This window comes from Taeniopygia guttata, chromosome 2 (assembly GCF_048771995.1).
Source record: "Taeniopygia guttata chromosome 2, bTaeGut7.mat, whole genome shotgun sequence".
Classification (NCBI taxonomy): Eukaryota; Metazoa; Chordata; class Aves; order Passeriformes; family Estrildidae; genus Taeniopygia; species Taeniopygia guttata.
In genome coordinates, this window is record NC_133026.1 from 63,614,439 (window position 1) to 63,627,374 (window position 12,936).

A 12,936-nucleotide genomic window follows, 5' to 3' on the forward strand; every position below is an offset into this window, starting at 1 on the left:
TCCCTTCCTAAGTGAATTAGTCATATGCAAAATATGAGAAAATTAACAGCCAACTCAGATTTTGACACCATGCAGAGACAAGTATCCATGGAGATTAGGGACCTCCTGCTCATCACTGATTTCCCATCACATCTGACAGGAAGGTACAACAAACAGAATAAACTAGTCCCCAGAAAGGCACTCCATGAGGCCAAGTTCAGCTTAGAAGCTACCGAGTCTGTTATTCCCAAACTATAAGGCAGGCAAAACCCAAAGCTGCTTTAGACAAATCCTTCATATTTGAGGCTTTCATCCCATAAATCTGGATGGAAGAAATTGGTGGCTTCTCAAATATTATCTCATTATCAGGAACTCAGATATGAGTTTTGCAGATGGAAATCACTTCAGCCTTCTGGACTGGAGTGTTGGTTATAACATATAGACCTCAGTTTGGAGACAGTAATTTGGAAGGGGAAAGAAAATCTGTGTTCATTATCATCCAGTTCAGAATCTGTCCTCCTAAAAGGCAGGTCAGGGTGGTATAGACATCCTGATCAGACCTGACTATGACAGGATGGTGTGGGAAGCAGCATGTTGTTCTGGTAGGATTTTTGCAGGTTTGTTTTTTTTTTTTTCTGTAGATCTAATCCTGTTCCATTTCCTGAATGCCTAGATCAAAATTGCCTACAACCAGAATAGCTTTTGTTTCAAATTAAATCAAACTAGCAAGGAGCGAAATAACATCTACAGGGGAAACAAACAAGAGTGTAACTCACTATAAGGGCTATCTTGCATTAATGCATGGCATTCACTTCTAGACTACAGCCTGGGGAACACTTTATTTTTAAAGGTTCCACACACAACAACAGAATCATAGCCGACATACATCTAACCATATGTACCACTCATCTTTCCTTTCTCAGTTTCCAGAAAAACAAGCAAATCTTAAAAAGAGATGGGGGAAAAAAGAAAACCACCAACAAACCAAAACAAACCAACTAATGCACAAGCATTGAATTAAGTATTAGAATTCCAGTGCTTATGCATCCCTTAGCCCATCCAGATGTGCTTTCATCTCCTCTACTCACTCACCTATCAAGATTGTACCAGACCTCCATGAAAACCCTCTGAGCTCTGGGATTCCTGCCCTTGATCCTGGGTGATGTAGGATTCATTAATGCCAGCTGCCGCTGTTAGCTTTTCCCCACTGCAATGGCTCAGTGTCACCACCAACCAGCACAAAACCCATGCCATGCGGCAAGGCCCTGTGGTTAAGCAGGCTGCCAGCCTTGGAGCCACAGTGGGCACAGAAAGGCGTCAGCCATCAAAAGACAGAAAAGAGAGCAAGGGCCCATAGGGCTCTTCAAATGAGTTGGTAAGAAAATTTTAAAATTTGTACTTCAAAAAACAAAAAACCAGAATGCTGCAGAGCAACCAAATTCACCATAAACTGCTCTTTACAAGCTGGAGGTGGTAATAGCAAGAGTTTTCAGCCAGCCTGATCAAAATGAAACCTCCTGCTTGCTCATGTGCCTCTCTGGCACTGGCACAAGAGGGCCTTGAAGAGAATGTCCTGCAAGTCAGGAGAGACCCCCATATGCTTCTGACAGCAGCCATTGGAACCCTTTTCCAGCCATGTTACCATCAGGTATGGGTCATTACTGGAATTCAGTCTGCATCAACGTACTATAGATACAACCATCCTAGACCCATCATTCAGTAGATACCTCAAATGCGGCCAGGATATCATTGACATCACTTATATAATCTGGCCCAGCCCAAGCTGCACTGGCCTACATAAAAAAAAAGTGTAAAGAAAAGCAAGTCTGTTATCAGTAGGTTTAAATTTGTTCAGCAGGAGCACACACCTCCTTTGCAAAACATTGGTGAATCTGGAAGGTAGAAAAGGCTAAAGACACAGACCAGTCAAGCACCATTTATTTAAAATATGTGATCCCAAAAATAACTGAGGATCCTTTTGAGCTAGAAATCCAAGCCAGAAAGGTATATCTGCCCCCTGGACAGACAGCAATCCAGGGTTTAATTCTGGACCCACAAACAGCTAAACAAGTGTTCATACTAACTGCAAGAGAATGGGGACACACAGCCTTTGCACTCTGTGCCTTTTCTTCCAGTGCTCAAAAGCCATGTGCTCTGGGCTTCCATAAGATGATTTTAGAGTCTTCAATGCAATAGGAATTCACTAAAGCACTTGACATAATTTCAACTGTTCTAAGTCACGTCCTTGGACTGCCTCTAAAAAAGCCGCCCTATCTTTGCTGACAGTGTGGGCAGCCTGGTAAGAGGAGGTTTCCAGTGCAGACTCCTGCATAATGTGCTTCAATTCAAACAGTGACAATATTGCTCCTGCCCCCTCACCCTTCCACCCTGTTCTTCCCCCCTTGGCTAATGACATCGTTTACTTTGGCAGAGCAAACTATGCCAAATAAGTACAAACAGCTATGCGACTGGAGTAAGGGTGCCTCTCTGTCTGAGCAAAGCAGCCCTTTCTCAGTTTCATGTTGGTGCAACATGCTTCAATGTGCTCCGTCCCATCTCCAGGCCACCAGCCCAGCCCAGTGTTGCAGTGAGCACTACCCTTCACATAGTATCTGCTGGCCAGTTAAGGTACAAGCACACAATTTTTTGTCTCTTGAGAATATTTTCAGAGTTGCCCCCTTTGACTTAAGTATTTAATGAGTTGCAACCCAGTTAACACATTTGAACACACTCCCAGACATAAAAACACACAGAGTTGCTTACATATGCTTTCCTTACTGTTCTGATAATCTGGGTAATTTATTCAGTTTGGCAAAGTTTGAATGTTTTTCCATTTCCTCTGCAGAAGGGGAGCAATGTGATTGTTGCTGTGGTGATCCTTCCCTTAATATTTTTAGCCATAATCTGACTTAAAGTCATGACTGGCAGTGGAAAGTGTCATTTTTTTAAGGCACAATACCAAAACATTTGTGAAGAGCCTTTTATTTTTCACACTGAATATTACATATATATATATATATATAAAAATGTATGTATATATATGTGTATATATATATATATATATTATATATGTATATATATATATTCCTTGAAACTCACATTGATAAATGTAAACATGTAGGCCTTTCTTTTGTAATCCTTGTTCTCCTTCACCCACTTGGGCTAAAGCTTCACAGTAAGAACCTCTGCTCATTATGTTATGTTTGGAGAAAGGGACTAACTTACTCAGACATATCAATGCTAACATTAAGAGCAGTTGCTTGTCTTATTTCCCCAGGCATGGGGTTTAAAAATCTACCCCCTTCCCTGTTACTGAGGTTAATGACTTCTCTGTAGAAGGGGAGCAAAGCAATTTCATGTTTTTCCTTCTTCTAAGAGGTTGCAGAGCCAGCAATCCTCTCAGTGCTGAGAAGACAGCAAATTTCAGCTCCCTACCTTCTTTTATGCCTTGATCAATGAAGCTGTTGGCAGAGAAAACCATGACACACAGTGAGGAAAGGAGCACAAATTTGATGGAAACAGTGATGTTATTCCCTTTTGTAGCGTGGACTGTAGGCATATCCCTGCAGGGCTCTATCAAAGCAAGGGTGGTAGCACCACCCCACCCAACCTAGAGCTCTGCTGCTGCATGGCAGAGGTGCAGAGCACACAAGGACCTGAGGTGGAGGTCCAGCCCTCACGTGTCCTATGCTTGTGTCCTTCCCTTCATTCCAAATAGGAAACCTGAGAGGCCTGGGAATGGATGTGTTCTGAAAGTCACAAAACTTTCATTACATTGCTTTTCCATAACCTGTTTCACAGGCAGTGGAAGTACTTATCATTCAATTATCTCATGAGAATAACCATGGAAAAGGATGCCATGAAGTATAGATGAAAATAAACTCAACTGAGCCAATGGGAAGCTGGCCTCCCATATAATTGTGGTTTCCTGAAAATTATCATTTGGGATGAATTTTTGTTTGTCATTTAAAATACAGGATTAATCATTTGAGAAGTTTGACAATTCTGTTTCTACATTTTGTACCTCTGGTGGGTGTTTTCCAGCATTTAAAGCAATTCCCAGATTATTGGTTTTTGAGATAGGGAAAAACAAGGGGCTGTTTATTCTCCATTCAAGCAAATAAAAAGTGACATTCCAAAAGATTATATAACTTCCATCATTGCAACTAAATCTGTTTGGTGTATCTGAATAAACTAGATTCAGATATTTGTTCCTGAAACGCACCAAACAGAAAATACCACAATACTTTTCTTCTACAATGGGATTGCAAATATAGGTGATGTGAAACCCTATATTCTCTTAATTTTAATATGAAGAACTCCTAGAATCGTAAGTAGAGAAACCATTTAACAAAGAGATTAATACATATTTACACACACACATGTACTATGAACTGCATTAAATATGACAGAATACCCCAGCATGATTATGCCCATCTCTTTTGTATCTCATTGCTCCTCTAGAAATTTCCAGACTTTTAGAATGTCATCTGCAATTTTTCAGTGAATGCTAGAGATGCGTGCCTTCCAAAAAAGCAGCTCAATCCTCTGTGATCTTAACACTCCCTGGATAGACTCTGGTAGATTCAGCAGCCTGTTGATGCAGCAGATTATGTCAGAGGTGCAAAAAAACAACCAGTGCCGCGCTAGTGGAATTAGGACACAGCTTTTTACCACTGCTTCAGGATTTCTCCACCATCACCACCCTGAGCACTTGGACTCTGCCTTCCCACTGATCATCCTGAGGCAATGCACTGGACACAGATAACACATCTGTGGCCAGACTGTACCTGAACTATATTTTGGGGACACTGTGTATCCTCTGGAGTGGCTGAACAGTGATACTGTGCTTGTGCTCATCCGGGCAATGCCAGCAGACACTGCTCCTTAACAATCCCCTCACCAGGACACACTACACCTTGGGATATTCATCATGTGCTGGCATGGGAAGGGCAGGAAGTGAGAGCTGATTTGCTTTCACCTTGGCCTGTTTAATGCCATCTCACACTGTGATGCCAGCAGCACCTGAGTAATCTGCAGGCATGTGTATCGTGTGTGCGTGTATTCTTGCCCACACTGTGCCTTAGGAATGAAAGAGTTCTACAAAGAAAACAGCTCTGGGAGCTGGGAATAAGCACACAGTGTCAGCTAAACCTCTTTTCTAGGTAATTTTAAGATATTTTATTACATAGACCCAGTGCTATTTAAACTAGTCCCACTATTAAGAGAAAAAGAACCAAAATAAAGTATACTGTTGGATGGAGCTCAGCCTGCTTAGAGCTACTTTGACACTTTTCATTAGCTATTAATGCCAGGTCTTGCTTCCCATGCTGACTCAAAGGTGCTGGATCCTGGGTCACTTTTCCTTAGCATGCACCACACCTAACCTAACTGCAGTTTCATAGGATCAGACTGAGCCTCCAAAGTCTTGCTCTGCCACACAGCTTCATTTTCTCACAAAGCCTTTGAATGAAGGCAACCTTCCACCACATCCTCCAAGCAATTAGAAGATTTCTTACCTGCTGTAAGGCAGCCTTATTGTGAGCTTTTATTACAACATAGCTTTTTACATGTTATTCCACACCCGGATTGCTGCCTTTTTATGCAGGGGACAGAGCTGCAGCCCCTGTGGAAGCACTGAACACTGTATTTGCAAGCAGAATGTAGGTTTCTGTGCTATTTCTGAAGCTCTGCAATTCACTTCCTGCCTTTCACATAGACCAGGGTTTTGCTTAGATGCAAAGCCGAGCTTGAGCTGTCAGTCACAATATACTTCTCTTTTTTCCCGTTTTAGAAAAAGGATTCATATCTGTAAAGGATGCACTCAGGTCAAAACACTGTAGCCTTAACTACATTGGCTCTGGAGCAAAATATCCGAGAGATGAAGTTATGTGCCAGAATTAAACCTGTGCTACAAAACAAGCCTAACTAATGTCTAAATTCCAGTCTTGCTAAAAGTACGAGCAGCAACCTCCTTTGCTGTGCAGGTAAATCCAAGCTGATTTTTTAAACAATGTATTTCCTAGCAATTTCAATGATTCTTGCTGACAGTTTAGTTTTAAGGACTAAACTCAGACAATAACTCATGACCTAATTCTGAAGCCAACACTTCAGTTCACAGACAATTTTCCCCATACATCCCTCAGCAATTTTGGAGAGAAAGAATTCTAAAAGAAGGCCATAGTAAGCACAAAAGAGACAAAAGCAGTTATCCAGACATTTAAACCTGATAAACCCAGTAAGTATTAAATAAGGATTCTCAGCAGCAGTTTTTGCAAACCTATGTCAAGCCAGGTAAGAAGCTGGAGAGTCTTAACTGGTTACTTACTGCCTTGCCACCCACAACCTGCTCACCTCCACCCCCTGTGAGATGAAGGTAGAAAATAATTCTCGGTTAAAACAAAACAATGTGCTCCTCCCTTCCAAAAGATATTAAGATATTTATGTATCTTTAATCAAAGCTGTATTATAAAAGACAGAGAAAGCACTCATTTTTTAAATAAATGGATAAAACCCATACAATAAAACTGAAAAAGGCATCAAGACCAGGATATTTACTGTCTCACCTGTCTACAAATATTCATTTTGAATTACCTTTGTGGTTTGGCTACTTAGGATGCACACACAGATATTTAAATTATGATTGATTTTTCCAGCTCCTTAGAATATAAGCCTAATTCCAGTAATCACAGCTTCTCATTACTATAGCTGGCTAAAACTTATCTAAGTTTTGAGACCCCAGCTTCAAGCCTCCATCTCTGGGTATCTTTAAGGAGGAGTTAGACACACATCTGTCAGGGATGATGTTGATAAAGCTGCACTTGAGTTCAGAAGGAAATATGGTTTAATGATCTCTTAAGGTCATCTTTGGGACTAATTTTCCATGACAGAGTCTGATCATAACACAACTTAATCGCACTAATTCAAGAGAAAGTTACCTCATCACAATGGCTCTCCCTCCAGCTTCCATTCTGTTTCTATTTTAATTAATCCTTTCTCTGTAGTGTAGTTTGACTATAAGAAAAGTAGGAATCTTTGAGAAACAACCCCTAGGCCAGATAGACAACTTTCTGATGACAGATGGAGAACCACTGGTTTGTCTTTCTATTGTACCATCAGCTGTATATGACATAAAAACTAGCAAATTCAATATTGTGAGGAAAGAGGTAACAGAGAGTCTCGCACCAGGGTTTCACTGTCACAGACTCTAGCTTTCTGCACAGCAGACTGCTCGGCAGGACAAATTTGATCTGGGCAGATGACTGCACTTCTATCAAGTTAGTTGCAGTATCTGAGGTAAAGGCAACATTTGCTCCAGCAAAAATTTGGCATTGCTATTTCCAGCCTCAGAGAGTTTTTGGACTTTTGAACCATTCCTGGAGACTGTGAGTGATACCTGTGTCATCGATATCTGTGATATCAGTGTTCCTCATGGTGTGCCCACTTCATCTACAAAAAGGCTCCTGGGGACCTTCCTGCTGGCTTTGCTCCACTGTCATAGTCTGGTCTAAAAGAATGAGAGCCTTGGCTCACTAACATTTCTGACAGACTTTTTGAGGCAGATCCCATAAAAATTTTGAAGCAGTTCACAACCCACATGTGTATATTTTTGAAGCATAAAATGTTCCAGAAATTCCTGGTGCATTCTCCACAATTTCTACCTTCTGTGCTGTTTTCCCCTTTTTTTTTTTTTTTTTTTTTTTGTATTTCCATTCACTCACTGCTTCAGCAAAGATCAAAAGCAAGTATATTGTTCTGTTTTATGGATCAAATCCCTCTAGACTAATCTCTGCAATGGCATAGAGATCTGCAGATGTATTTTTGTGGAAAAAGTTAAACAGCATTTGCATATTGTTCAGCATATTATAATATTTTGTCTGTTCATTTTTAATTGCCTCTGGAGTGAAGCTTTATGTTTTTGTTTGAACACAAAGATTTCTTTTATGCCTGAGATTTAAATTAGCAGTGGGCAAAAAAATTCCATAAAGAAGAAAGGAGAGGGGATGAATATTTCACCTTCCATCAGAAAAGAATACATCCAAAGTGAGATACAGAGGGTGTGTGGCCTGAGCTGGGACCCCCCCATCTTCCCACCACTCAGTCCTGTGATTTGGTGCAGACCCAAACCCATCCACCCCACATAAGGCTCCCGTTCAGCTGCTCCAGGGGAGACTTTGGATACCAGCAGAGAAGCTTTAAACCTCCCATGCTCAAACTGAGTGTTCCTCTTTGCTTCTTTGCCAAAAAACATCAGAGAGGACTTCAGTGGCACTCCTTTACAGATCCTGTTTCCTAAGCAAGGCTGTGCAGTGTGGCAAGCCATGGTAGCAGGCAACTGAAGTTCTTCAAGTGCCATTGCTTGTCCCCAGAGAAGTGTACAGGCATGAGAGCAGAGCACCTGGCCTGAGGAGAGCTACCAGAGTTTCAGCAAATACAGACAGCACTGGAAGGGGACACTTGGTTTGCAGCCTGTTGGCCAGCAGTAATAGAAGGAGCAGAAGAATAAAGGAGGAGTTGGAGTTCCTCAGTTACAGAAGACCATTAGGTCATCAAACCATGTGGATGTCAGGGAACCACCTGGACTTCTCTCTGTGTTTTGGACTTGATCTCTGAATATTTAGTGGAATGCTGCTCCCTGCGTGGCATCCTTACAGGGATAATAGTAAAACACAATTAGAAGTCTGTTTCATTACACTGTATTATTTACAAACACACTCACTTGAAAAGGATGAAAGTTTGTGCTGGTTTTAAGTGCTTTTGGCTTACATTTTAGTTCGCTAAAATTAACTCTGATAAACCTGACTGCTTCTGATGGCAAGATAAAACAGATTCAAAACCTTAATGTCTGCCTCTAAAATAAACCAAAACAAAAGTAGCCGTCCCTCCTTTAAAATCCTCTGACTTTATTGCCTTTGACTCCCTAGATAAAATGAAGGATCTGATCCCCCTCATTGCCTATACACAATCCAAGGGACAGTACTGAAAACATTTCCCCAAATGGATATGACCGACAACAAAATCTGATCAAATGACTTCAGAAAGATTTTTTCCAGTGGTACATGTGTACTGTAATCTGATAGGGGCAGAAGCAAATTTCTCTGCACTCTTTTGGTACAGGACTTCTATTACACAGTCCCAGACAGATACATGTGATAGCACTGTGTCAAAACCATGAATAACAGACAAGGTGTCAGAGATAGAAGAGAGGTAGTGGAGAGTAACAATTTCCATTTTCTGATCCTCTAGCAGATGTACTGTCAACACTGAGCTTTCCTTTGTAAGAGGGGATGAACAAAATACTCTGCTCCTCTCCCACACACTTGTCCTTTGGAGCAGAGCATGGTGGGAGGCAGACCATGACGAATTTTCCTGCCCTTCTCCATCCACAATAATTTTTGAAATTGGTATGGACATACCATGCTTCATGCCTAATCTCCCTTGCAAAGGCTCAGTGCTGTTCAAAAGAATAATTTGATCAAGGATTTGTCCATCTATGATGAGAAAACAATTGCCACAATCCCTCAAGAAGTTCAGTTTTTATCAGATGAGAGATACTGATAATGCTGCACTAACACACAGTCTTCACAGTCTCATAAGGTCCCTGGTGCTGCCATTGCCATTGCCTGGCTTACACTAAGCCAGTTCTTAGCTACCACATCATTTCTCTGTTCGAAAATACTCTGCAATTTGTCTGGGTAGGCTTTTTATGCAAGCATGTGCTCCAGTCTATTGTTTTTTTTCCAGCATGAGGTGTTAGTTTTTCCTAGCATTGCTTTGGTCACTACAAAATAAGATTATATATCTCATCCTAAAGGCTGCAGTATTTTAAAGCTTTTTGAAGTCATTGTGTCTGTAATGCCATCCCACCAAGGATCTGCTAACGGGTACTCGCTTATGCATCATTTTATAAACTGTACACCACAGTTAGGAAAAAACCCCAGACACTACACATGAAGTTTCATTGCTGTGAATTGGATATATAATACCTAAAGAACCAAAAAGTGGACTGGCAACATGATGTACTTGGATTCAGATGCTAACTGCTCATGAGATGAAGTACTTTCACTGAGTGCTGAAAACTGAACCTGGTTACAGAAGAGCTCCTAACTGTATTCCCAGTCTGACCAAGTATAAATATTTTTCAAACAAGGGGTTACTGGATTTGTCAAAGATATAAAGAAAGCCTGTATTATCCTAGAAGCTGCAACGGGGAACCTAATGGAGAGTATCAGACTAACACCTAATGGAGAATCTGTATACTATAAAGACAAGAGAATGCCATGGCCCCACCTCAGAGCCTGCCATTTAACAAAACAGTTCTAACAATGCAGTCACATTCTCTGCCTTGGAATGCCCAAATAGATTGACTCTTGACGCCCTCTAGTCATTCAGAAAATCTGGGGGGGTCTCAATTACAGCCCTCTACAATGCAAAGGAAAAAGATTCATCAAGTACATTTGGACTGGGATGAAACCTGTTTTGATAGGGAACAAAGTATGGTATGGTTCAGCTGCAAATAAAACCTAACTGGTCTTAACAACATCCTGCAAAGTTGCTAAGGACCTATATGCAGACAGCAAGATCAATATAAGCTAAACTTGCATTTCACAGCTGAAATTAGAGCCACTTCATAGTGACAAAATAATAAAACACCAAAAGAACAATGAGACACTCTGGCACATGTGCACATTTTCTAAAACCACACATAATGAAGCTTTAGCAATGCAGAACTCAGCCTCCCAGCTCAAAGTTTTATTGGCCATTATCTCACCGGATTTGGAACAGCAGTTCTGAATGCAGTAAAAGATATTCATTTTTCACAATGTTTCCCCACATAACTGACAAATTTATTACTGTTATAAAAAAGGACACTATTTTGAAATCCTCAGGGTGCTTGACTTGTAATGGTGCCAAACATGTTTCTCTTTTCATTAGCATTCAGGGAACACTGAATGTGCCCAAATCAACCTCATCCACTTTCCCCCCTCATGTCAATACAACTGATGTTGGATCTCCAGCCATCACCATTGTGGTCCAAGGCAATAGCTTAGGACCAGAGTAATCAGATATACTGAGGGCTGTTTTCAGACTAGAGTGGAGATTGCTAGGCATTCCCAGCATAGCCTGACACTGGCCGGTTTCAATATGGTGTGAACTCTGAAAATCTTGTGGCTACCTCGTCTCACAGAATAGGCAATGTTAGAAGAGATCACAGTGGGTCACCTTGTCCAAAGTTCTCCCTGCTTGAGAAATAAAGACACTTGTCTAAGTTTGTAGGATGGCTGCAGAAGTAAATATATTCAGAAATTTGATTGACAAAAGAATATCTGGAGTGCATGAATTCTTCAACAGGTTTGGCACCCCTTCTACCTCCACAGGAAAAAAGTTAATGAAATGGCAGCACCTGTTTTAGGTGGTGTCTGAAGAGATTACAGCAGAAAAAAAAAAAAAATCAGTAATTACTAGGGCATCAAGGTACTTGGTTAGCCAAATTTTGCTTCTCCCAGGGAGAACTTCTGTCCTCCCTTCATATTCCAACCTTTATGAGGAAAGTAGGAACTCACAGCCCAGAAACCTCCTGCTGTCTACCAAGACTGTTCAGCTCTTTGGTCCTCAGCCTAATGACCCAGATCTGAACACCACAGTCATTCTGAAGTTATCACTGATATATTGTCTCTCTCACTCGTGAAGTCACTTTTGGGGCCTTATATGATATAAACTTTGTTTCCCCTGAGCTGGACATGCCTAAATTTCCCTACTGGAAAAAAGGCTTCTTCAGAAGACTGAACCCTTTTCTTTCCATGACTTCCTCACTCTGTCATTTGTCCACCCTCTTGGTCAGCACATGTCTCTGTCTCTTCTTTGCCCACAACTCTCTCACAGAAACCCATCCTGGAGTTCACTACATCCAGTGATGCCAGGGTGGTGGCCTTTCACATGATCCCCTACTATCCCCTTGCTTGATCCAGTTGGATCTCTGTGTCCTATAGGACAGCCAGGCTTCAGCCAGGCTTCAATGGTATCACAGCAAGTGCCACTAACTCAGTCACACCTGCAGATCACATCCTACATTACAGACCCTGCAGTAAGGATTTGTCATCTTAATTTCCACTTGGCTTCTTCTCACCCACCTTCACTGTTGCCCTCACTCTGGTTTGGCTTTCTTTGACATATTCAGAGCTATCTGCAGTCGGCAGGTTAGATTCTTCTTCTCTCACCATAGACAGTCAGGAGTTTGATATAACTGAGCTAAATCAGCTCAGTTGTTTATGCTTTCTCTGCAGTAAATGGAGAGAGACAGTTCCAGAGGGGTGTTCATCCCACTGTAGTCAGGTACAGCAGAGAGAGGGAGAATGCATCACCTTACACAGAGTAGATCAGACAGCAAGCTCAACATTCACATGGCTACAGTTCAGCACTGCTAAAGATCTGAAAACCAGAGACTGACTGACTGATTGAGAACTTCACTCCCATAGAAGCCCAGATGTCCTTTCTGTCCCATTATCACTTTCAAGCTGAGGGGTGGGGATGGTGTTTTCTGGTACTCCCAGGAGGTTGTGAAGATCTTAAGGGCATAATCAACACTGTTCTGTGGGGCTGACATCAATTCTGTGTAACACCATGCTCAGTGTTAGGTTATCATTTGGGTCAACAGCCACAAATGTTTCTTTCAAACTTCTGTTCAGACTCTGCATCAAGGTTAAGTCTAGTACTCCAGGATCCACATGAACCTCCATTTAAGGCAAGGAAAACAAAGGGAACTGTTCCTTTGAAACTACTAATGATTGAAGCCTTTTAATTCTTTTCCTGTTTGCCATTAATTTCTGCCCCCGTGAGTCTCAGAGCTTGCTGCTTTATCTTCTAAGCCTTAGAAGCCTTGTTCTCCTCAAGGACACATTGGATTTATGAACATTTCTTTCTTTGTTCACCATGCCCTTCCTATTTTTTTTCAGAACA